Raw genomic sequence first — 22,927 nt, 5'->3', positions numbered from 1 at the left:
GAAATGAATTCTGCATCTGTAAATAAATATTGTTATTATAATAATTATTATTAATTTTTAATAATAAAATATCTTTCAAGATTTCAGAAACATACTGCAGCTGTCCAGGAAGATGCCATGAAACCAAAAATCACACATCCAATACTACTGATAATTGAAATTACAAGAAAAACGATTTTTACTACAGGGATCATTTCTACAAACAATAGTCCGTAAAAGCTGAGACTTATCTCAAACAAAAAAGCAAAATAGAAAAGTGTTAATGGATAGCTAAAGATAGCATTTGCATTTTCTACAAATGTCCAAATATCGTCGTGTTGAATAATTAATGCCTTTACTTCAAATTCTGCATTTGGGCTAACGACTTTTGCTTTGTATAAATCTTCAGCAATTCGAACGAATCCTTTTTTAATTATGATGGCACAAGAAAAAACAGGCAAGATAAGCATTGCCACTACTCCAATTTGAAGAAGCATCGATATACCTAGTTCTATAGAACAGAAAAGACTTTCACTTTCAAAACGTTTTTTCTTTTCAATAGCAGGAAAAACAAAAGCAACATTTAAAATTTGAACCAAGATAGCAATACCGAAAAAAATTACACCGCTAAGTTTAGTAATCATTTCAATCCGTGTTGAAATTTCTATGATGTCAAGCTGACTTAAATTTCTCAATTTTAAAATCGGGGATATTTTATTTTTTTTTACAACGCTGATGGCAGAAGCAATGATAAGTGTAAAAAGAACAAACATGACTTGAACAAATATGACACCTTCTCCAAAAATACTGTATTCGCTAACGCAAGGTACATATCGACTGATAATTGGTATGGTATGCAATAGCTGCAAAACGAAATGTTGCCAAATATAAAATTCGACAAACTGAAAATATCCCTTTTTTAATATATTCAAACTAAAACGAGGAGGATTAGTAATACTACAATCACAAGAATCAAAAATTTCTATACCGAAGATATAAGTAATTGATAAAGAAGACTTTAAAAAGCTTCTCAAGCATATATTCGTGTTGGAATATCTAATCATGGCCAATTTCAAATTATTATCAGAAAGTATATAGAAAGGATACTCCTAACTACGGAATCAAATATTTATGCAGATACACGAAATAGTGAAATCAATTGCAAAGTATGAAAGACCGTAAAGAATGAAAGCAACTAGACGGCTATCTAATACAATAAATTCCATTTAAATGTATTACTTCAAATACGAAAACGGTATGGATATTTTATTCTGAAATATTTTACTACATAGCTTTATACATTGTTAGCGTTGCTGAATAAATAATGTTTGAAATATGCCAGAAAATCAATAAATATAATGGAAGTATTATCAATAAATATATATCATATGCCAGAAAATCAATAAATATTATGGAAGTATATCAATAAATATATATTTCAAAATAAATGGAAGTACATTAACTACAGAATATTTAAAACGCATGTTTTAAATGCATACATGAATGAAACGTTATAATTTACATAGAAAATCAATATGAAATATTTTATAAAGTATTTCCTGGAGTATTTCAGACACGTTGGAATCATGATAATAAGTATAATAAATTAAATATATTAGCGACAATAAAAAGCTATCTTTTGTCTGCTTTATTTACCTTCAGAGTAAATATAAATGTGATCGGAGGGTCGGAGTCTCTGTGACCCCTCGTCAGGTTGGGACACTACCGAGTCTGTCAGGACTCGGAAATTGCGACGGAGGGTTCTTACGTCACGCGAGCGGTCGCGGGTGAGCGGATACGTTCGTTGTGGAGGTGGAGGTAGGAGAATCGAGGAAGTGAATCACTAGGGACACTGGCTAAGTAACAAGAATAAATTTAATAAAAATTTATAAAAAAAATTACAGCACGACGCATAGCTAACAATGACGTATTCCCAGATACACGGAGAGAAGAGAGTTTACAAACGATTCGCGAGTTGATAAATACCTTGGTTAAGGAGATGTTAGAGTTCCTTGAGCCGCCGGGTATCCACGATCCTAGACAGTATATTCCACAGAGGCACACAATCCACAGAATAAAACAGTCCACAGTATAAAACAATCCACACGGTACTATTTCCACGGTATTAATCCCCGGTCTTCTAGGTGGGGTAACGCTTGGACGTAGATCGGAAGGTTGCGGGAAGTTTTTCCAGAGTGGGGCCCGCGGTGGATAACTAAACGACGACTCCTGCATTTGTCATCGTTCCCTTGTATTATTTTTCCACTTGGGTTTTTTCCATGAGGTCAGAATCTCGTTGTTAAGGGTCGGGTGTCCAATACGTGAATTACTTCTGAAAGTTCCGGGTGATATACGCCTAACTAGATGGATCATCCTCAACGAGAAAGTAAGTTCGTGGGAAATAATTTTTATGGTTTTCAACAGATCTTTTGATAAAATGGTGGAGGGAAAACAATCGAAAAATTTTGATTGAACACCTTCTCCATTCGTCCGTCACATAAATATCGAATGTTTTAAAGAATTATATTGATTTTTTTATAAGAATTTTTTTCTCGTAAACTTATATTTTTCATAATTTAAATTTACAACTTCTAATAAAATATAATAAGTACAGTACTTTACTGTTAAATTACTTATCTGTAATCTATAAGCCTATATCATTACTTTTTCCATTTTTGCTCTTTTCTCCCTGAGAGAAAAGAGCATTTTTACATTTCGCTAATCATGATGCATGATAAAGTTCTTTTATAATATTTATATAAATATTCATCGTAAATTAAATTATTTTAATTTATTTTTCAGAATTTTTTAAAATTTTATTTTTTGGACAAAGTTAACAAGTAAATTCATTTGTCCTATTTTCGATGAATTTTGAATATCGTCAACAACATGAAGAAATAAGATAGATAAATTAATTTTACCCCGATTCGATATTGCATATAACCGTATTAATTAAAGCTAGTTTTTATAAAAATTTTACACTCGGAAACATCAATAGAGGCCGCTAGATCATGAATAGATACATAGAGGCCTTTTGAAGTATGACTTTCAAAATTTTATATAATAAGATTCTCTTTTCCAAATTACATTTACAAACTAAAAATAATCCAAATAATAGTACAAGCTTTTCTAGTGAATAAGACAATTTGTTTTCGTTCTTCCTTTAAGATTTCCAATTATAGTGAAGCCATCAATTCAAAAAGGGCCGATGTCCGGAGAAACTAATTTTTCATAAACTAAAAAAATGAATTGTATCTAAAATACTGAAAGATAGTCTGCGTAATTGGACTAAACGATAAGTTATACTTATTTTGTTCCTTGGGTAACTGCAATTTTGGCATGGTTCTCGCAACAATGGAGAAAAAAGGCCTTGGACTTCGTACCGTTTTCAATTGAACAAAGTAGCAGAGATTATTTTTATTAAATCGTCACATTTTCAGTGTATTATCATTTCATTTCGTATGCGGACAACTTTCTAACATTTTTCTAAATACATGTCAAAATTTCATGTATAACTTATATAAGGAAAACAAGCAATTATTTATTGTGACATCGTCACAATGCCGGGCTGCAATTTTTAATAGTAGTATTTAAATTAATTTGCGCCTGTACATCATACTTTTCCTGTTAGCAATAGAGTCATGCCGGTCATCTACTACTCCTTTCAAGGGAAAAGTTTTGAAATAACGTGTCTTCCGGTTTGCATTAGATATTTATATACAGTTAATCGGGGCCTCCTGTCCCTGAGCTTTTCATATCTGGTCTCGTCTTTTAACTTTTATCTATCTAACTCGAGATTAAGTAGACAGACATCGGACGGACATTCATAGTCCTATAATTTTTTTCAAATTGCAGTCTAACATCTTTTAATTTCCCAGTTATTATAACGTAATATTGTAATCGTCTCACGCTTGACCTTCCGGGTTTTTAGAATCTCGACGTTTTGAGATCCCCGGAACTCCCAAAAACTGATACTCGGGTTATGTAAATATATACAGTATACATATACAGTTTATGTTACTGTAAAAGTCAAAAGTCTGGTAACTCTTAGAAATTACAGGTAAATCCGGACATTTACCGGTATTGAGTGGTAAAAGTCCGAAATATAATACCTGATAAAATGTCCACATTTCGGACTTTTAGCACGAGATACTGGAAAGTGTCTAGATTTACCGATAGACACAGGTGAAAAAGTAATCATACGTATTAGCTTAATGTGTTTGTTGTTTTGTAATCTACTTAAAACATAAATTAAGAAAATGAAAGTGTTATCGTAATGATTTTTATTTCATTTTTTTAAAAATAAATTTGGCATGAAATCTAGTGAGAAATAAGCAGTGTAGACAAATAAGTCGTCCATTATACGATTTTTTGCGTTTACCTAAGTCTTGCTTATTATGCAACAGAATGAGTGACGTAATACATAGCAGATTTTATGAAGTTTTCATTGAATTAGAGAATAAGAAGAATGACAACAATTTTTACTTAATTAAGAAGAATATAATACTCTGTTAAGTGAAGTATAAAAATGAATAAAACGTGGACAGTAAAAAATCTGTTCACTCTAGACGTTTGAGGAGATATGATATTCTCAACATCGGAAGTAAATAGAAAGCGAAAAATACTTATGTTTAAGAAGTTTAAGAAACACTGAGAAGTAAGACACATTCATCACGAAGTTAAAATTGTGTGTGGCGCCATCTGTTACGAGATGTTACTAAAAAATAACTTTTATATTATTAATTATTTAAAAAGACAAAAAGGCTTAATTTTAAAGGTAGGAATAAGTTTCGAAAACTATCAATGAGAAAATCATCACTAATTTCTTTTATTCCAACAATGTTTAAAGGTCGGTGTAATATCATTGAATAAAGATAATGCCGAAAAAATTCCTTTCAGAGGCTTATTCAAATAGCTTATTACGTCTTTTAGTCATTTTAGGTAAACAGCAGTTGTACTTTCTGCACATTATTTACGCAAATAATATTATGTCGAAATTAATGGCAGATGTTTCAGTTTAATAAACAGACATTCGCATTATTCGACATAGTTAATAAAACGATTATATTTAATATATTGGTTTCGTACGGATTCTATATATAAAGATTTATATACCTAATTATATATTATAAAATATTAATACTATATTACATTATATTTCATATATAATATAAAATAACCAAACTTTTAATATGGTTTTCTTTGTAATGTTTATTCTTATTACTTTTCACCGGGACAGTACCGGGCGTATCTGATAATTTTCAGATATATAGGCCTACTATAAAATCATAAAATAAAAGTAATTACGATAATAACGCATGACCTATTTAATAAATTATTATTATTACTTTAATTTTAAAATATTTTTTAAAATATTACTAAATTATTCATTTGTATATATATGAAAAATTTGATGCAGATCGGTCAAAGGATTTACGTAGAAATGTATAGAGAACAGATAGAGAACGGACAAACAAACAGACATTCTATTGTAGACTGTATACAGATGCATAGACATATAGTTTGTGCACATATACATCTATAATATGGATTATATATATAGTAAGTTAAATTTTTTTTTCTAACAAATCTATACTACTGTGAGTTATTTTCCGTGTCCGATTTTCAGAAACGAATTTAAGCGGTATGAATGAATTTATAAAAAATCTTCAGAATCAGCACTTTTTAAAGTAACACCCTTCCGCCAACGTTAATTATTTTCTTACAGTCTATTCTGCACTACTTGTTTAAATACAATCGACGCAGCACTTTTTACCTCTTTTGCTAATTTGAATCTGCGACGCATTCGGTAGGACTTTTATTCTAATGAAGAAATGAAAGGCGGCGATAATATCGAGTTACGAACGATTAAGGAGACTGGAAATACAGGTATCATTATCCAAGTATTCTCTTAATAGGAGAGAGCGATGCGACGTTGTCGTGATAGCGAACTGTTCGCATGCAAGATATGAGGCCTTATTCGTCTTACTACGTCACGGAAACTCCCTAAAATGTCAATGCAGAACTTCTTTTAATGAGAATAAACTCGCAATGTACCAAGTCTTCCATGTAAAAAATGCTGCAACAATTGCACTCAAGAAAGTATTGTAAAATGGCCTTCAAGACCGTTTTAATAAATAGTATACGAACATATTTTGAAGGTAATTGTCTGTGAATTCTTATTCTATTAACGCAATAAAAATTACACTAAAAGTTTATTTATTTTTGACATTATTTACGTACACATACGGTTAATATCATCATCAATAACTAATTTTTTTTAATTTAATTTTAATTACAACTATTAATTTTAATAAATTCTTTTTAAAAAATAACAACTTTCTTCGAAATTCTAGAAATAAATGTTTAGAGTTTACGTATTTTTAGAAATAAAATAATATTATAAAATTATACCATATAGTTTTTTTTATTATTATTAGAACCAATTTTTATATTTCTAATGTAGCACCAATGTTTATATTTTCAATCATTTTCACCATCTGTGTTCCAATGACGAAATTTCCTGTTATATAAGCTACTATAATATATTAATATAAGTTGTTACAACAACGCAAAACACTAGAACTAACTAAATTTTTACACGACATCAACACGATGAAATTTCTCCTAAAGTTACAAATCTCATTTTTATTCGTTAATTTCATGGTACAACAAGGTAAGCTAAATTTAATAGTTTTATATAAATATTGTGACAAATCTAAAGCGGTAGGTTGAATTCTTTATCCATAATGCAAGTGTGGAAATTCAGTGGAGATGAACATACTTTCACACACTATTAAATGCAAATATTATTTTAGAAATTAATAAAATTCTAATTATATTGATTACTGTGTATTCAAAATTTCTGTGTGTATCATAATGCATAAATTTTATTTCGAATTAATTTGATAATTGTTCTAGATATTGCTAATCAGCGGACGGATCGTAACAAGGGCAGGATCAGTGAAAATTACTCTTCTTTCTATTTAAAATAAAATTATTTTTATAAATCATTTGTTAGCGAATAGTTACAAATATTTTCTAACTTTAACATAGTCCCTTCCCCACTTCATTAATTACTTCAATTGTAGCGAGCGAAGAGTTATTGTTTTGTTAATTGTAAGAATTTATTAATTAAAGAATATACAGAATTTGGCCGAAAACCAGGCCCACGCACGAGATTTTTTTAAGAGTTGGACGTTCTTTTTATAATGCGGTTTATTATTAATAATTTTTATAGACTAACACAACACAGTAGACTAAGGAACGGCTACAAAATAAATAAAAGTTATAATGTATTCCTATTTTTATTTAATTTTTTAATTCTTCTCAAACGAGAGTTAAACCCCTAAAGAGCCTCGTGTGCATGGTTTTGCCTAAAAGCGTTCTAAAAACTTAAGTATTATTTTAAAATTTTGCTTAGTTGTATTAGAAAGTATTCATATTATTATAATGTAATATCGTTGAATGTGCCATAATTTGAAATTTTGTTAATAATGTCTGAAACTATAAAAATGTATTTGGAAATCATATTTTTCCGGCTGTTATACCTTTATATAACAGAGGGAAAGTATGCAGATCGGTCAAAAAATGACCCCCCCCAAGATTTTTACATTTTTGGACTCAGACCTTAACGTCGAGAAATGAAAAAAAATTTAGGGGTTTTTTCCGTATATATGGATGCTTGCAAAGTGGGTGATTTTGTTCACCCACTTTTTTTTTAACTCTTTCCGCCCTGTGGGCACTAAGAGGGCCTCTATTAGTAGGCCCATTATGGGTTCGGCCAGGCCCACAATGGGGCGACCGGGTGGTGAGGGACGGGGCCCGACATATCCGAACGGACCACCCCCCGAAAAATTCCTGGGGATTATTCAACCCGTTCGGATTCGATCCCGGGTCCCCCAGAGCGGTAGGACCTTGACCGCTCGGCCATCCGGCCGTCTTGTTCACCCACTTTAAAGCTGAATAACTCTTCGGTCTTGTCGAAAATTTCTGAAATTTTGCAGGGAAGTTTGTGTATTAGGGCGATTCATGCTATTAAATTGTGGTGGTTAAAGGTCGAGGGAATGGTGAGATAGAGGAGGTCGTATATCATATCTCGAGTAAGGTTGGACTTAATAAAGATTTTAATCGTTATTAGCATTTACAAATTTTTAAAAATAAAAGTCATCCCTACTCTCAAAATTAAGACAAACATACTGTATATGTATACACTATGATTTGCCGAGCTTCGGTTCGTTGTGGGAGTGACGAATGTTGCCCAATATTTGTTCCCTTTAATACGGCATTATACCGACAGGGAATGGAAAATGGCGAATACCGAATATTAGTCACTAATAAGTCATTTACACTACTCTTGGTCAAATGTTTACTCAGCATTCGGCGAATATAAATGTGTGAAGCTGCCTTTATAGAAATATAAAATGCTTAAAACTGTCACTAAAATAAAATATTCTTAGTTCTTCAAATTGAATAGGCTAGTTTACGTTAGGTTATGAGATAATATAGTTAATATTAATGGTAATATCATCTGTATTTTATGTAAATTTATTTATATAAACTTAACATTAAAAACATAATATTAAGACAAACAAATTATGAAATCATATCAATATAAAATATTTAAAATAAGAACCAGAAAAAATTTTCTACATGAACATTGTAATAAGTTTTGGATTATCTCCATGATGGGGATTAGTGGTAACATGTGGTACACAGTGGTAATTGTAATATTAACATTAGGTCAATTATCGAAACTGCTTTAAGATCTTTTCTTCTCAGTGAAAGAACCGCCAAACTTCTAAAAGCTGGGGCTTTGAAATCATTCATTTGTTCTTTTCTAAATTAAGCCAAAATAATTTATTTTAAAATAAAGAGAATATTACATTTATAGCAGAGGGAATCTTATATTTCAGATAGAAAATAGTTAAGAAAAAAATTTATTGAAACATCAAATAAATTATTTCCAAATACATTTTTATACAGTTTCAGACATTATTAGCAAAATTTCAAATTATGGAGAATCTATTTATTCTACATTATAATAATATGAATATTCTTTAATATAAATAAGCAAAATTTTAGAATAACGCTTTGTTTTACAAGTTTAAGAATGCTTTTAGGCAAGACTCTTGCCTAAAAGCATTCTTAAGAAGGTTAAACCCATAGAGACTCCCGTATTGCCAGTCTTGCGGCAAGACTATGAACACGGCACCTTCATTTGAGAAGAATTAAAAATTAAATAAAAAACACAAATACGGTATAACTTTTATTTATTTTACAGCCGTTCACTTTATGCTTAGTCTATTGTATTGTTTTATTCTATATAAACTATCAAAATATGAAGACTTAATGAAGATTTTGCATTAAAAATTAATAATGAAGATTTTGAATAAAAATTAATAAATTGCATTCTGAAAAACGAACGTGTTTTTTAAAAATCCCACTCTTAAAGAAATCGTGAACATGGGCCTGGTTTTATACCAAATTGTGCATATTTTTTAATTAATAAATTGTTACAATTAATAAAATAACTCTTCGCTCACTACAATTGAAGCAATTAATGAAGTGGGAAAAGGCCTATCTTATAGTTAAAAAAAATATTTGTAACTATTAATATTCGCTAACAAACGATTCATTGAAAAAATGTTATAAATATAAAGTTGGGAGATAAATTGATACTGGTGCAGAGGAGTCTGTAAGTAGCCTAACGCCCAACAGTTTTGGAACACAAAGAGAAAAAAATTTTTTAAATTATTATAACGGTTGCTATTTTCATCTTTATTTTGTTTATATCGTCCGTTTCTCACTGGCAGATTACCCAACAGGTGCATTAGGTGCGCACCTAGGGCCTTATCTTCTCGAAAGGCCTCAAAAATTACATATTAATAGTAAAAAGACAATCTACCTCTAAACATTTAATGAACGTTTTAAAATGCATATTTCGCATTCTGGCAAGAACACCGACATAACTGATAAATTGATAAATTTTTTCTTTTTAATATAAAAAAAACACTTTTACATAAAGGACCTTGTAACAAAATTGCGCCTAGGACTCCAAAGGAACATAATCTGCTACTATAGTCTTTGTAATAAATATTATACATATTTTACGATGGCAAGTGTTTTTTTTTTTTTCTATGAGTTGACCTTTTTTAATGATTTCTAACCAAAATTGTTTTTAGTCCAGGTCCCATAAAACACGATTCGTCGCCGCTACTGCTTGTCTTCTTCTTAACGAGAATCGTAAGAATTTTTGTAAATAATATTGTAAATATAATCAGGCCGACGAAAGTGCACAAATCGTCCTTCTCGAAACTTTTGTAATTCCAAAACGCGACGAGATATCGATAAAGGACAAGTGGTAAATGTGTTACAATCAAAAACATTCGAATAGTGAATAATCATAGGTTATTAAATTTAAAAAATTTAGATTTAAGATTAAATTTAAATTAGGAAAGTTTTGATTGCAACACATCTGATTTTTTGCTTCTTTCGAAAAAACAAAGAGCATTAGTAAATAAATTATCAAATATAATAGTGTTATATTTTCGTTCGTTATTTAATATCTATATATATTTTTTCCAGAAAAGAATGTTATTTTCGACAATTGCCCTCCAAATTATTGCTTAATTTGCGGGTCAAATGGAGAAATCAGTACGCCGTTATCAATGTATCCCCCTGCTGGATGTTTGTGCCCACCTGCTTTCGTTCGTAATTGCTCTTTAAATGGGAACTGCATTCCTTGTCGTACTTGTTTGCGAAGTAAGTTGATATTGAAGGAGACTTTTAAATTTAAGTCAATTGAAATTGCAAGGGTTATTCCATAATAGCCTATGAGCCCGGCGTTGCTCGGGCAAAAAATAACAACAACAAAAATTAAGATTATTAGATTATTTAGTACTTCTAACCTTTTCATTATATTACATTATAGTATTTGATTTATATTTAAAAAGGTTGTCTTACGTAAGAGTTTATCACACCGCGTGCCCAAACTAACACATTTTAAAAATTCTTTAAATTGTGTACGATAAAGAATTTTTAAAATGTGTTAGATTGGTCACTCGATACGATAAACCCTTATGTAATACGAATTATAACCTTTGTAGTTATATAAATCAAGTACTATAATATAACAAACATTAAAACGAAAATAGTTTGGTTACTTCAGCCTACGATTGTCACGTATAGCGCGATACTCGGATGGTACAGTACGAAATAGCACAATTTCATTGGTCAAGTAGACATCAATTGAAAATACGATATCTTAAATTTTTAAAGATATAATTTTTCCTAATATTTATTACCGTATATCTCGGCGGATAAGACGATCTTCAGATAAGACGAGGTATAAATTTTCGTCGAAGTTTTATAGTTTTAGCTTATATCTGTCCTATAAGACGACCCCAAATTATCAACGGCCTATGAATTTAGTTTAGATCAGCGATTATCATCTGAATAATAATACTGTATAGCGTATATGGAATTATGTCCTATTTGTGATTTTTCAAATGAACAAATTTATTTTCTTGTATCTGGCAGCACTGCTTTGCGATTGTTGCAATCATTCGCACTGATTCGGCATTCGGGTAATGACCTTGACTATTCACAAAAACGTCGTATGGGCTATTCTATTTTGTGGACATACCCTACTCTTTACTAGTAAATAAGAGGGATACTATTGATTACCACCTATGGAATTTCGGGTCTTTGAGTATATATCTGAACTCAGGAGACCGAGACGAGTTCAACGATACCCTACTTTTGGACCGGAGACGAAAAATAATAAAGTTATCATACTTTTTTCCAGCGATCGGCGCGATGATAGGGAGTCGCGTCGCTTTCTCTGCTAAGTCGGCTTTCTCTGCTCGCTATCGCGATCGGGAGTCGCGTCGCCTGCCGTTAAAATTGCCTTTATTAGACGTTCCCCCCTTTTTTTACTTTGTTCATGAACTACCGTGAATCAATAACTAGTGATGTTTAGCACATGGCGGTATGCCGACCGCTCCCCTCCGGGAGGTCAGTCGGGAGCACGAACAGTGGGAACGGCCGCCATGTTCGCTGCCATAAGTAACATTAACCGAAATGGCGATCGCGCGATGATCGGAAGTCGCGTCGCTCTCTCCGCTCTCGTATCGCGTGTTTAACCCTACTGGAGATGACCGTAGTCCGACGTCATGGTTTGCAGACTTTACCGCAAGATGGCAGTACTAGCAACTATGGTGCCGTCTTCATGAGAGCATTAAAAAGTATGGTAACTTTTTTATTTTTCGTCTCCGGTTCAAAAATAGGGTACCGTTGAACTCGTCTCGGTCCCCTAAGTTCAAATGTGAGGACCCAGACGAGGTCCGAAATCGCAAAGGTGCAGAATTCTGTTGTGAAAAAAATTAACGATAAATTATATAAGAGAGAGAGAGAGAGAGAGAGAGAGAGAGAGAGAGAGAGAGAGAGAGAGAACCCTTAATCAAAACAACGTAACGAAAAAAATGTAAACAACGAGTCTCGGGATGACGTCAACGCGTGTTAAACGACCTATTAATGTTTAATCCAAAGGTAGAACTCTGACACACGCACTCATAAAGAGATATAAGTTTGACACAAGTATTCAAAGAAAAAATTAAACATAGGAAAACAATTTCAGAAAAAAGGAAAAATTGGAGAGATAGAAAAATATCGCGTGATCGTTAGAATTCCAAAATGACATCAATTGCAAACAATGGATTAAATTATGAGTGCAGGTGTTGTGGTTCTATCAACAATCTTGGAGCATAGTCGAAAAAGGGTGTCAAATAGACACCTCGAATCGGACCTTTCCCGCGACACGACATGGTCTCGTTTTGCGCTTGGAAACAAAGGAGAGGCCAATCGGGAAGCGAGGAAAGGGACGAGGGACCAATCCGCAAGGTGGACAGGACACGGGAAAAACGTATAAAAATTGGGACTTCAAGGTCAAAGAGGAGAGTTTTTCGGAATGACGGACATGCCTCTTGAGGATTAAACCAGTGTGTGCAGTGTCGTCCCTCGGAACTTTAAGTGTGCCACCGCCCGTCAACATCGCTGAACAGCCCTTCTTGTCCGCCCGGGACTGGAAATCGACCTGCCGAACTCTTACGTACTGAAGATCGCTGAGATTTGGATACCATCAAACCGATGTAAGCATGTATTCGTCCAAATAAACGGTTTTCCGCATGTAAGCACTTGTCATCATTTGCCTCCTTCGCAACCGCCCACATACACGGGTTCCCTTAAGCTCATCCTGACGCGGGACATTTAAGCCCAGTCTACACCAGTCCAAATCTTACACTGGTGTCAGTGACGCGGGATTAATTGTATCCCCCTTTAAAGTCGGCAAACCTTACACAAATATATAATCAAAAGTCCTGAAATTCCATAGGTGGTAATCTATAGTACACCGTAAATAATTACGGTTTGTCCGTTTTTTTTATAATGGTTTAATTTATATAAATTTCAATCTAATTTTTTGTATCTCCCCTATAAGACGACCCCGGATTTTCGGGGCCTTTTTTTATGATTCAACTATCGTCTTATCCGCCGAGATATACGGTAAGTGTAAGAAACGGTACAATTCACGGCCGAATATCAAATGGTAATCTGCCAACCAATCAAATTTCGCAAAAAATGGAGCAAATATTTAAACTCGGCATTCTCGAAAACTACTTAAAACATATTTTGTGATGCCCGGTAATCTTGTATTATATAATTTTCCTATTCGAATGTCTCATGCTGCTGGGTCCGATAGGAAGAAGGGACCGTTGTGAAAGAGAGTTGAAGTAATTCGACGAAAGTAGTCGTTGACCTCACGACTAATTAATACTGGTCTATATTAAAATTTGAAAAGTGATCCGTGTTAGATAGTTTGTGATGACACTTAACGTCCGAAAGACTTCATAAATAAATAAAAAATCCTATAATAATGCGAGATTAATTTCTTTTATATGATAATGGTTTATATTTTTACGATTTTATCAAATTTATTAAAAGAATGAACTTCTCTATAAAATTCAAGAACGGAATGTTCTCTATGATAAGTTTTCAAAGATTTCCTGCTTTGAAAATCATGGAGTTCTAGCTGGTATTCGGCTGCTGCTTCCACATAATTAAATGAAAATGGATCACTAAACAATTTTAATTCAGTTTTTATTTTCTGAAGTCAGAAAATCTCGTTGTTAAATCTTTTAACAAAACTTCACATAATTTACTATATTTTTCAAAGTTCACAGGAAATTCTTCTTTTCTTTTTAATAAACTCTGAAAATGCACAATTTCACACGGCAATGTCATCATGACAAATAAGGCAAATAATATTATTATATGTTTCAATTGCGAAATATTTTTTGGCCGAAAGATAACGAATTTTCTGTTTTCTTCTGTTGTTTTTCTTTTCTTAGAATTAGATGTCGTGATTAGCCCTGTGTTAGGCGCGCAGGGAAGTTGAACACGGCGGGGCGCGCGGGGTGTACGTGCACCCCGCGTGACTAAAGGTGTTACTGACTGGGCGACCAACCGAATAAAAAGGATGAAAAATTCGCCCAGTGTTTAAGTTTACGTCACTACATTGTGTCTTCGAAAGAAAAGAAAAGAAACTTTCAAGACAAATTTTAGCTCCCCCCTTAGCTGCAGACAGGGGAAACTCCCGATAACCCCCCTCATTAAACTCAAACAATGCAAGGTTATTAAAAATATAAATTCAAAATTGATGAAATAATTTTGAATATAGGCCTAATTGTAGGTTGAAAATATTTAAATTATTACTTTAGCAAAAGAAATATATAGATAGTCTGTATTTTATACCTATAATTAATAAAAATGTCGAAGTGGTAGAGTCTAGTTTATTCTTTATTTCTATAAAGAATAAATTAGCCCTTTCCACTCTGGCATCAGACCTAGCCTCGAGTTACTAAAAATGGATGATACTCTTTTGAAAAGAGGGATTATGTGTCTTTTACATCCGCCTGATAAAAAGTACCTATTCTTTATCACTAACAACATCACTGCGAAAATCTTTGAAACTGAAACAATCAAAATGACGGAACACGCCAGCAACATTTTTGATTGGACAGTTACAAATTATGTCACTAATTACGTCATTACGACATCAAAGTGTATCCAGTAAAACGAGAATAATTTTTACTACATACTTTACCAAAATAAATAAAAATGTATCTAAAAAATTGAGGGTGCAGTGGGCCACATAAAAATATAAAGTGGGCCGCGGGTCATCTGCTAGTTTATATATATAGATTAAGTTTAAATTGGGTAGACCTTTCATGGAATATATAATGTGAAGTAGAACTATTTAAAATGTTCATTACTTATTAATCTTAGATTAAAAGTCAGTTAAATGTTAATTAAAACTATTAAAGGATTTCGAAATTTTAAACAACTTTATAAAAGCCTTTACCTATTTAAGTACTTGAGTAATACAGCCGTTAAGTCATTATTATAGTTAATTAACTGGCTTTTGGACCATCCTTTATAAATTTATTCTGTCTGTAATTCTGTAATATTAACTTAAGTGAAACTATTTAAATGTTTTATTAAGTTAGTTTATTTTATAAATTATATAAAATATTTATTTATTTATTTATCGTTTCTTTGTAAAAAAAAACTTTGCAGGTTTTAAATTGTTAAATGTGTCCTATTTAATTTATTTAATAAATTTTAAAAATTATAATAATTTGATGGCAATAAATTTTATATGTAAATGAAATTTTTCTAAACTTCGTAATTATAGACTAACTAGCAGGTAGGCCCGGCGTTGCTCGGGCAAAAGTAACGATAGCGAAGATTAAGATTATTACGTTATAGTCACAAAAGAAAAAAAGAGTAAAACTAAATATTTCTAAAGAAAGGTCGAATTTGAAAATCGGATGTTCTAATATTGTTCGATTTTCACGACTTGTTCTGATTATATCGTTCAATTTTCATCGAATGTTCTAAAAAAGAAAGGTCGAGAAAAACCGAACTAATCTGTTTAAATTTGAAAATTGAATATGTTCTAACATATTACTCTTTTTCTTTCTTTCTTTTTTTTTTCTCCAGCGCCGGTAAATCTTGCTCGCCGCTTTCTCTTGTTCTCCATTGTTAGGTAACACTTCCATTGTTGACACTTCCATTGTTACTTAACACTTCCATTGACAATGGAAGTGTTAAAACTTAATCCTGTCCCTCTCCCCGTGGGGAGGTATTTCGAAAAATCCCTTCTTAGTGTGCGTCCTCGTGACGTACCCTAACTGTGTACCAAATTTCAACTTTCAACTCCTAACCGTTTGGGCTCTGCACTGATTATTATTATTATTATCAACTCGTCTCGATTATATATATAGATTCACTCATTTTGTAGTGCCTGTTGTTGCTAAAGTTAAAATTTAAGATTTAGTATGATTGACAACACAATCTTTTACAGTAATATAATCATAAAACCAGTGGCGTGCCGTCATTGGAAGCGATGGAAGCGCCGATTCCACCTTCCAATGACCTTCCCTTGCATTTTATAAAATATAAATTTTCATATTTTAACGTACTTTGAATTAATTAAAATTAATATTTTATTATAACTGCATTATGTATCTTTTACAAATTTCTATACTACATGTGAAAAAAAAAACGATAAGATTGCTATTGTATATTCGAATAATTCGATAGCGGAAGGAATGTCGAAACCGGGTCAGTCTCCAATCAGCCAGATTATATAGGCATTAGCACATGCAGTTTACAGTGCACCAACCTCACCCGGTTTAGCTGGTAGAAGCGACACACTCGTAAAGAGTACGCGACTTTATATCCCGGAGCGGTTGTGGGCTGTTAGCCGCCTGCTAGATATTCGGCCACTGTCGCCCGATTATGTGAATAAGGAGGAGACTAGATCAACGGCGGGCAACCCGCGGGCCAGCTACGGCTGGCGAAAAGTTTCTATCCGGCCCGCGAGATCTTTAATAGATTATTAAATTGGAAAAATAATTAATAGTTATTTTTCCAATTCTTTGTAATTTTCGAAAACGATAAGAGAAATAAATGTAGTAATTAACTTTTTATTTATTTATTTCATATTTGCAGACTAAAAAAATTACGAGTCACAAGAAGGCGTCAATTAACTACTACGGCGCGGAAAAAAACGTAAAATTTATTCTGGCCCATGTTATAAAAAGGGTTGCCCACCCTAGACTAGATTTATAACTTAACCCAACCGATAGGAATTTACTGGCACGTTTTTATGATAGTTCTGTATAGTTGACAGGAGTTTAAAAAAACTCCATTAAAATATTTGATATATTTATTCTGCGTTTATTCCGCTCTCCCATCTTATATTACTTACGGATTTCGATGTTAAACCGGTGACATTACGATTTAGTATGTCCCATCTGTAAGGGGATGCAGAAAAAACGTGTACAATTCTAGTACAGTGTTAAAAATTAACTGTTACTTTGGCAGCATCATTTACAACCAAATTTAATGAATGAGACGTACAGTACATACAATGGTACAAAAAAAAAAGCTTTAGAATTTATTTTCCTTAAATTTACGATTTATATATCCGTTGTCATAAAAATTTGTCTTTCCACTGTTTTCCCAAGACTACAGATATTCAGGTACAAAGTAACTGGTTTCGACTTATTTCTACTTAAGAAGTGACTAAATAATTAAGAGATTAGGGAATGGGGACATAAATAAAACCCTGTTGAAAAAGCCAGAATTTTACTTCAACAAAAGCTTAACAGAACCAATCACTCGCTCAGTACAGTGGGAAACTGATTTCCGTGTACACCTGGTATTAAAACGAATTAGTTAGAAAACGAATGACTATTAAGTTTAACATAGTTAGATTTTTACAGCTACGGTGAGAAACGTTTAAAATTTACAACAGCCCTGTGGCGTCCTTTGAGATATACTAGTGATGCGACAAAAGAGGCATTTGACATTGACCGGTATCGGCACCCTCGGGATTTGGCACGCACACACTCACTACACACCTACCTGGACTGTCACTAGTTCCATCCATTAGCTACTCGTATCAAGATATTTGACTTAGTGGATTGCTTTAAGATTTAAAAAGTAAAGAATATTTTATGTTATTTTTATGTACGTTTCTTTACAAAGCTATATTTTAATTATAATTTTCTTTAAAAGTATATTAATACAATCGAACAATACATTGTACCAGGTATGTATATCCACCGCACAGTTTATTTCACCGAGTAAGTTTTTATAATTTATTTTTAATTTTAGCCCTTATATCGTGGCTAGCGATTCAGAATGTAATTGTGATATTAAAAATACATTTAGAGAAGTCTACAGTTTTTACTGTATCTGTTACTGTACTGTAGGCTTATCGAACAAATGAATACGAATGGACTCTAGACCAGTGATTCTTAACAGGGGGGCCGCGGCCCCTGGGGGTCCATAAGAAGTTTGCCGGGGCCGCCAAATTATGCAAAATTTCCTTCAGAATATAATAAAAAGAAAATTGATGTATAATCCGAATATCGTATTGAAAAGTGAAATAAGAAAGATAAAGTTTTCCTATTTAGTTTTTATTTATTTATTTTGTATTTCTTCCTACATACAACTTTGTTAGTACAGAAGAAATAAATGCAAATATGCTATTTACTCCGCAGTATTTACTTCTTTTATTCCAAAGCAATTTTAAGAAACTATTAATGCTTGGAATTTTTAAAAATACCGTATTAGCCCGAATATAACGCGACCCCGAATTTAACGCGACTCCAAAATTTTCATAAAGATATTTAGAAAAAAAAAATAATACTCATAAAAGAATTCAAAGAAAGTAAAATTCAATCAGATAAGCATTTATTTAGGTATTTATAGCTAATAACACAGGTTACATTCATGTCAATAAAATTAAGTAATGTAAAACAAAATTAATATTACGTAAGTAACAACAAAAAACGGAAATGCTTATTCAGAATCTGAACTGTTTTCAGAATGAGAACTCATTGACTTTCGCGTTAGGGGGTAAAGCGGGTCTATTGACAAATTTTCTCGCAGTAGTACGAAATTTCTACTGACTTAACTTGAATGAGTCATATTTCTTCCCCATTTACAAACAAACCCGATGGCAATCGGTGAAACATGAGATAAATTACAGCGAGTTGTAATTTGATATGTTTATTTTTTGCGTTTTACGTATCAAATTACATTAAATTCGACACAAATAAAGCATTTTTGTCAATATAGAAATATTTTACATTGTTTAAAAGTAGAGAAAATAAAGAAAAGAAAGATGTAATAATAATTTTTCGAGCGAAGCCAAAAATTTCACAATTTTAAGATAAAAAATGGCGTCTGTGAGAGCCCACGTGACTAAAAGGCTGTCGAAAAATCACGTGACTAATGAACTTCGAACAAGCGGAGACATAGCCTTACTATAGTAGCGCTATGCAAAAAAAGCGCAGGCCTACTAACTAGATCACATGGTTGTTTTGAAGTGGTCGGTCGAGCTAGGTCTGACGTTCAGTCGCGTTTCAATCTCTGTAGGAAAATGTCCTTGTTTATATTACATTCCATTACTTAAACCCCGAATTTAGCGCGAGTCGATTTTTTAACGGAAAATAAATGGTCGAAAAATATCGCGTTATATTCGGGCTAATACGGTAATTAGGAAAAATAGTAGGCTTTGAAAATTTAAATATTTTTGCAAAAGTTATGCAAAATCCTTACGACAAGTGGGCGTTTTATTTTTAGTTTAGTTTTAGCATCGACATTGGATCGATTTATCGACATGTTTCTTATTTTATTTTCTGTTAAAAATTAATGAGTTTTCATGTTTAATTGTGAAGTTTGAATGTTTTTAAATAGATAATGAAATAATAAAGTTATGATTTACATTTATTATATAAAAAATAAAGCAATAATAAAAAAAATCAATTTATTATAGATAAATTATCAAATATAAATTATTATTAAAAAATGGGGGTCACAAAAAAATTATAAAATATTTGGTGGGCCGCGAGTATAAAAAGGTTAAGAACCACTGCCCTAGACCATCACTGACGCGCAATTAACTGATTGCCCCTGGAAGTCGGCTTCTTACAGAAACACAGCTTCCCTGTCATCAAATGTCACGGCACGCCACTGCATAAAACTAAATACACTAAGTAATATATATAAGTTAAAAGTTAATTTTAAACTAAAAATAGTTAATAGTAAGACATATGACAAAGGAATAATTTAAAATAATAAACATTTTGACAATTAGAAAGAATTTGCTTAAATTAGCCCTCGTAATCTTTAGATGTACAAAATATTGCTTTCAGAGAAGGTACTGTACAGTACCTCTTTGTTTATTTTATTTTACGCTATATTATTTATAGTTTAAAATGTCCAATTTACTTATTTATTTTATCCGAAAAATGCGCAACATATTTTAATATAAAATATGACAACACATATTATTAACGAATATAACAGGGACTGTAGGTCAGATCGGCGGAATTTAAACGACCTAAAAGCTTGCTGTATTGTACTGTACTGGTTTCGGGTACAACGACTTTCTGTGAAGCGTTGAAGATTAAACGTTGATGTCTTATTGAATATATTTCAGCTTTCGAGACTTCGGATATTTCTGGTGACATATAATTCTCTTCTAATAGATTGTATTGTTTTTCTGTCTGAAATTTGCATTCAGACATTTCATGTCAGTGATCGAGTGGCTAAATGAGTAGCATGAGGTCAATCTTAGTCAATTCATAGGAAACTTACTAAATTAATTAAATGTCAAACGCGATTCCAAGATTGGCTATTTAAATTTGTATATTAAATTTGTATTTTGGTAATAATTTTTTATTTAATTTTGAAATACTAAAATTCTTTTATTTACTTTTTCTGCAGGAAGAATCAAACCCTGTCAATGTTAATCTAACCGAGATGATCCGAATGTTATCCTTAAACTTGTTTATGGAATAATTTACTTGAAAAAAATTGAAAATTAATAAAATTAATTAGATAATTAAACTTTTATTTATAATATTTTTGTTTCAAAATCTAATTACATTTTTCCGCTTACTCAGAATTGTCTTATAATGTCAGATTATACAAAATACAATTATAATAAATCGTACAGATGAGAATATATAACACAAAATAGACAGTGTTTGAACGTAGTAGGCCTATATACACTATTTTTGAAAATATAAAAGTATTAGCTCTGTTAACTTAACTAAAACTGAATAATTATTAACACGTAAAAACACGTAAACAGATAATGAGAATCTTCTTTACTCGCCATGTCTAATCCCAAGGAACAAACTATTCTCCACAGCAGAGACGACCTTTCTTTAGAGTCTCCACACGCCTCTAAAGAAAGGTCGTCTCTGCAAAGAAATCTTATAAATTTAATTGTGAAGGGATTGTCACCTGTGGACATTTTAGACTGTTTTACATAATTTGGCAGAGGCGTAGCCTCTAAAGAAAGGTTTTCTCTGCTGTGGAGAATAGTTTGTTCCTGGTGATTGGACATGACGAGTAAAGAAGATTTTCATTATCTTCAATCAATCAAAATCAATCAAAATCAATGGACAAAGAGAAAAAATATGTTAAATTACGGTATGTACCAAAATTATTGGAAAGAATTAAGAAAGTTGTAAAAAGTAGAATTAATTTAATACCTGAAAAAATAAATTCAACTAAAAAATATTTGTGTTATAGAAAAGAAGAAAATTATGATATAACAGAGGAAAAAGGTGTTGTATATTCATATAATTGCAATTGTAACTCAAAGAAAACATACATTGGAGAAACAAAAAGAAAATTAAAAATTAGATTAAGCGAGCATATTAGAGCAATAAAAGGAAAATATGCAAATTCAGCAGTGGCTGAACATTGCAATAAGAAAGGTTGTGAAATTGATTTAAATACTGTTAAAATAAGGAAAAAAGAAGAAAATAATTATAAACGTCAGTCATATGAACATATAAATATAATCAGACAAACAGAAAGAATAAATAACAATACCGGAAGGGAAATCCACCAATCCTGGAGAAGCATTATAGAAGGGGGAGGGAAGTGAAAGCATAAAAGGAGAGATTTGAAATGAATTGTAAATATAGTTTAAGTAAAAAAGAATAATCCAGAATGTAAGTAGTCAATGTAGAAATTTTAGATGAAATTTTAATTATGATTAATTGTAATGTATAAAAAATAGGTAGTTTCGAATTATATGGTTAATATGGATTACAAGTATATTTGAATCCTTTAAAGAAGTTCGGAAATACAGAAACTGTAAGAATTTTATTATTTTATTGTCGGGGAATTAATGTGTTTATTTTAATTTTTAATTATAATTGTAACAAAAAAACATTTTAATTGTTGATTGTAGAAAGTGCTTTTTGAATGCCTGCTGAGGAGGGACAAACAAGTCCGAAACACAAGCTTAAAGTGTATGTGTTCAGGTTAACTAAAAAAATATTATTTCTGATCTGTAAGACTAAATATCTGCATCCATAATTTTCCAGTATAATAAGTCCTGTTAATTGATAAATGTACTTAGATAAATTTTAAATTTTCATTTTGTATACTATCTGTTTACGTGTTAATACTGTATTTCCGCCAGCCCTATTTTACAAATAAAACTGAATAAATTATATATTAAACTAATAGGTAAGATCGGCGTTACCCGGGCAAAAAAATAATAGCAAACATTAAGATTATTAGATTATTTCATATTTCTAATCCTGCTATCATATTATGTTAGTATTTGATTTATATAATTACAAAGATTATCTTACGTAACATTTTAAAATTTCTTTAAATCGTGTACTGTACAGTAGAGGAATGAAGAATTTTTAATTTAAAATGTATTAGATTGGTCGGTGTGGTAAATCCTTACGTAAGCTAACATTTTGTAATCATGTAAATCAAATACGATTATATAACAAATATTAAAACGAAAATCATATAAAGAGTTTGGTTA

At 31.7% G+C, this 22,927-nt stretch overlaps 1 long non-coding RNA gene across 1 annotated transcript; it reads left to right on the top strand.

Annotated features, from left to right (window-relative positions):
• Positions 1 to 6,551: 6,551 nt before the first annotated feature.
• Positions 6,552 to 20,970, top strand: LOC136969383 (uncharacterized). Its single transcript, XR_010879814.1, has 3 exons — positions 6,552 to 6,655; positions 10,567 to 10,743; positions 20,848 to 20,970. It is a non-coding gene; the product is annotated as an uncharacterized lncRNA (long non-coding RNA).
• Positions 20,971 to 22,927: the final 1,957 nt, after the last annotated feature.

Source organism: Centruroides vittatus, unplaced genomic scaffold (genome assembly GCF_030686945.1).
Source record: "Centruroides vittatus isolate TY-2023 unplaced genomic scaffold, ASM3068694v2 contig_1777, whole genome shotgun sequence".
NCBI classification, from domain to species: domain Eukaryota; kingdom Metazoa; phylum Arthropoda; class Arachnida; order Scorpiones; family Buthidae; genus Centruroides; species Centruroides vittatus.
Note: the sequence above shows the minus strand (reverse complement) of the source record. Positions and strands in the feature narration are given on the sequence as shown.